Source organism: Anabas testudineus, chromosome 19, assembly GCF_900324465.2.
Source record: "Anabas testudineus chromosome 19, fAnaTes1.2, whole genome shotgun sequence".
NCBI lineage: Eukaryota > Metazoa > Chordata > Actinopteri > Anabantiformes > Anabantidae > Anabas > Anabas testudineus.
In genome coordinates, this window is record NC_046628.1 from 5,356,081 (window position 1) to 5,361,454 (window position 5,374).

Genomic DNA, 5,374 nt, shown 5'->3' on the forward strand with positions numbered 1-5,374 from the left:
TTACGCACGGACAAGGAATTATGGGAGTTGGTGTTTTAGACTTAGACGGGGGACTCCAGTCATTCTCCACAAATATAGTGAGCATTCATATCAATGTTAAGATGTTGATTTAATTTATTTATACTTTATTAATATAGTGGTTCAAGTGCTTGAATAGTTGAATATTTAGTTGTTGTATTGATGTTAATTAATAATGACGATTTTCCATTACAAACAACTTTACAAAGCTTCTTACTAAAATATTTCAAACCTTCAGTGCTCATACTACTTGTTGAGTTGAAGCTGCAACATTTGTTTAATTTTTTGTATTTCTCTTTTGGAGTTAAAACAACAGTACTAGGCTGGTTTGAATCTTATCTGTCGGATGGATTCCAGATGTTAATGATGAGTCCTTCATGCACACAAAAGTTCGCTACGGAGTTCCACAAGGTTCTGTGGTCTGTGGTTTTCACTCTATATATGTCCCCTTTAGGCAATATTATAAGGAAACACTCTGTATATTTCTATTGCTATGCAGATGATACACAGCTATATTTATCTATGAAACCAGAATAAACTAACCAATTATACTAAATTCAAGCATGCTTTAAAGACATAAAGGCCCGGATGTCCTCTAATTTTCTACTAAGACAGAGGTTATTTAGTTTGGTCCTAAAAACCCTCAGAGACATGACGTCTAATCATATTTTTACCCTGGATGACATAGCATTGTCCTTATGTAATACTTTGAGGAATCTCTAAGATCTCTAAGTTATCTTTGGCCAGGATATCTCCTTTATATCACACATAAATAAATCTCTAGAACTGCTTTCTTCATCCTCAGGAATATTAATAAACTTAGCATCCTAATTTTATCCTGTCTCAAGATGATGCTGAAAAACTAGTCCATCCATATGTTACTTCTAGACAGGATTATTGTAATACACTATTATTATGATGTTCCAATAACTCCTTAAAAAGCCTCTAGATAATCAAAAATGCTGCAGCCAGAGTTCTCACTGAAATTAGCAAGAGAGAGTGTAAAACACTTCTCCACACATATAGAGCACTTAATAATCAAGCTCCATTTTATCTTAAAAATCTCACAGTTCCATATTTTCCCAGCAGAACCCTCCGTTCTCAGAGTGCAGGTCTACTTTTGGTTCCAAGAGTTTCCAAATGTAGAATGACAGACAGGGCCTTTAGCTCCTCTGCTGATACGCTGAGCCCCTCTCCTCTCCTCTCCTCTCCTCTCCTCTCCTCTCCTCTCCTCTCCTCTCCTCTCCTCTCCTCTCCTCTCCTCTGCAGGTATCCTCAGCCTTGGCACTGTATATTTCCAGAGTGAAGTTACTGATCCTACCAACCTGCTCAGTGTTTTTCCTGCTTTCCTGTTGCCTATTGTTCTTTTACCTCTCCTCCTTCCACTCAGTCCTATCGGGTCGAGGCAGATGGCCGCCCAACCTGAATCTGGTTCTGCTGGAGGTTTCTTCCTCTAAAATGAGTTTTTCCACTCCACTGTCGCTTAGTGCTTGCTAAAGTGGCATTGCTGGGTTTTTCTTTCTAATTGTGTTGTGATTTGGCAATATTCAAATAAAATGTATTTGATTTTCCATATAAAACACACTGCTGTATATCTTATATGGATCCTATTCTGATTTTACAGTTTTTACCTGTGGGTTCAGAAAATATTCAGAGCTAAACTAAAATGGATAAAATTATCAAATGCCCATAAATCCATGTTCAAAATCCCCAAGAAAAACATTTTAGATATTTTTGCAAATTTAAGAAAAATCAAAAACTGACATCACTCATTTAGGCCTTTATTTCAGTACTGTGTAGAAGCCCCTTTGGCAAAAATGACAGCTTTAAGTCTTTTTGGGTAAGTCTCTCACACCTGGATTTGATCGGTTTATCCCACTCTTTCTGACAGATTCTCTCATGCTCCACCAGTTTTGAGGGGAAGTGTCTGTTATCTTCCAACCTCTCAACAGATGTTCTCTGGGGTTTAACTCTGGTCATTTGTTGGGGCAATTAAGGACGGTAGAAGACTTCACTCCAGCGTTGTCTTGGCTGTGTGCTTCAGCTAGTTGGTGTGCTAAAAGGTAAAACCATCACTCCAGTATCATATTGTGTGCACTCTGGAGCAGGTTTTCTTCTCTATGTTTGGCTGCATTCATCATATTCTGATCAGCCTCCATGTCCTGCCCCCTGAGAATCCCTGCTACAGCACAAGGCCACTTCCATTATAAATTAGCATAGGGATGTTATTAACCAGGTGAGGACTACTGCCTGGTATTTGACAAACATGATGCTTGGAGATCTGCTCAAAGAGTTCCACATTTGTCTCATCAAACCAGAAATCTCACTGTCAGCACCACAGCAGCCTCTATCAGAGATATCAGATATTCTAATCTTTCATGTCTTTACTGAGAACAACCATAAAAACCTCAAAAGTATGTGAACTCTTGAAATTAATTACTGCTTGACCCCCCCTTGGCAGCAATAAGCTCGACCAGGTGCTTCCTGTAGCTGTGGATCAGATCTGCATATAGTTCAGGAGGAATTTCTTCCTGCTTTAGCTCTGTCATATTCTTTGGACGTCTTGTGTGTGGCTCTCTTTAAGTCGTTCCATAGCATCTCTGTTGGGTTGAGGTCTGAGCTCTGATACTCCAAAAATCCACTCTGTTGTGTGTTTTGGGTCATTGTTCTGTTACATCACCCAACATCTACAAAGTTTCAGCTGTTGTACAGACATTCTCAAATTATTCTGAACATTTTTTTGATACACTTGGGAATTCATCTTCCCCCCAATTACTGCAAGTTGGCAAGGCGCTGATGCATCAAAGCAGGTCCAAATCATTTCCCCCACAATTCTTTACAGTTGGGATGATGTTTTCATGATGATATGCAGTGATCTTTTTACACCAGATGTAGTGTTGTGTGTTCTTTTCAAATAGTTCAATACAGTTTCATCAGTCTGCAAAACATTTTTCTATACTGCTGTGGGGTGTCAATGTGCTCTTTGGCAAACTTCAGGCCTGCAGCAATGTTTTTTTTAGTAAGCAGCTTCCTTCGTAGTGTCCTGTCATAGACACCCTGCTTGGTCAATGTTTTACCTACTGTAGATTCATGAAGACAGATGTTAGCCAGTTCCAGTGATGCCTTCAAATCATTGGCTGTTTGTCTGGGTTATTTCTTTATCTCCTTGATGAGTGTTTGTTGTTCTCTTGGGATCATTTTAACTGGCCGCCCTCTTCTTGGTAGTCACACTTCCAAAGTGTCTCCATTTCCAGACTGTAGACTGGTGAATTTCTATAGTCTTTGAAATCACTTTGTAACCTTGTAAAGCTTCTTTTGGTGAGGTTTGGCTCATGTAGCTTTTTTGAGGTCATTATTTGAAGGGTTCACATACTTTTTCCACTCGTCGTGTGAGGTTTTTATGGTTGTCGACATAAAAGATCAGAATGTTTTGGCACATTTTATTTGTTAATACTCCTTACGTCAAATTTTATGACAAATTAATGCAGAAAAATAAAAAATAGGTTCACATACTTTTTCTTGCCACTGTGCATAAAACACTCATTAAGTGGAAAGCTACAGGGATACACACATGCAGGGCTAAATGCATATATTGTGATTTATTCTGATTTGCAATAGTATCTGTTAAGTGGTAAAGATGCCGTAACTTCTTTGGTTAAAAGACACAAACACAACACATATAGAATGTGTGTATAATTGAATTACTGAAAAAATAAAATGGAAAGCATCTTCTCCTCACGTGGTATATCTTTTTTTTTCCCTTATTTAATGATAACGTGCATGGCTCACCTACCGTACTTACTTTACCTGGTACTAGTAAACCTTACCTAACACGATCATCAACACGTATTAGTTAGTTAAATATTAGTTATGAATGTGTGCACCAAATGTTATGACAATTCATCCAGATGTTGTCAAGACATTTCACTAAAAGAAAAGAAATTCTGTGACCATATATCATCAGCTCCAAGTCAAAGTATTATGATTTCAACAAATTTATTTTATATTATTGCCAATACAGGTGCAAACACTTCACACACAGAGCAGTTTAGAAATAACTAACGGTCAATTTTTCATATACATTACACACATTAAGCAGAAAACTATATGCAGAATACACAACATATACATAGGCTAATGCACATAATGAATGTAAAAGACATTACAGTTACAATTTGGAGGTAGCACTTCTTGCAATGGAGTAAAACAAGAAGTAAAATTACAGTAGATATAAGATGCAAGATGCAAGATGTGGCATCTCGCAGCATGTCATTTTCAGAATGAATTGTTGAAAGTTATGAACAAATGACCTCTAGGCCTTGAGCGTATGAACTGTAGATTATTTATAGATTTGTGCAAGTTACTTTCTTAGGAAACCTGCAGTCTCTTCAGTTATGTGAGCACCTCCTGAATCAAACAGGATTTCAAAAAGTGTTCATATAGTGTGTGTTAGGCGTCACTGAGCTCTAACGTTTTGCAAACACACTACTTATTGCCTTTTGTGAACTACTCTTACCCCATTTTTCAGTCACTGAAATCTAAATCATACATAAAAATGGAAATGCGTCATACCAAACTGCACGGAGACATGCATGAAAACATGTTCTAAACTACATACGTAAGCTATTTTTTTGCAATAGGAAATAGGAAATCTGTGGGCTGCTGTTGAATGCGTCCCCTGGACTGATTTACAGATTGATATGTAACCAACAAAAACCAAAGAACAAAAACCTGATGAGTCTTTAAATGAAAGACCAAAACGGGGAAATGTGTCTTTTTTAACTGGAGACTCTGAGGCTTTGTCATTAAGACACATAACACCAGGACAGACCGAGGAAATTGCACTTGTCTGTGCTGAGAACTTACAAATTTCTGCTTGAAGTCGTCATTTCGCCTCTGAGAAAACAAACAAAAGCACCATGTCTGTAGATGGACCTTTAATTTGGTGAGCGTTAATTGCTGAGTTAAAAGTTTCACCAAGTTTTAGTTTTCAGTGTGAATCCACCTTGGCCTGTGCCACTTGAAAAGCAGCTTCGTTGTAAATACATAAAGTGATATAAAGTGCTAATATTTAAGAAAACAGTTGAACGACTTGAAGTTTTGCGGCCGGCAAACAAGAAACAAGATGACTTCCATAATGCAGAACTTTTACATTCAACGCATAATTGTAATGTAATGGAGTGCATCCACAACTGAAGCTGCACATTTGTCAGCTTCTTTATATTTATATACATATAAATAAATATATATATATGTATATATATATATATTTGCATCCCCTCATCCTCGCCCGCTGCCAGCGGCAGCACCACCACCATCACTTCGCAGGCAAACAAGCCTTCCTGCCCGACATTAT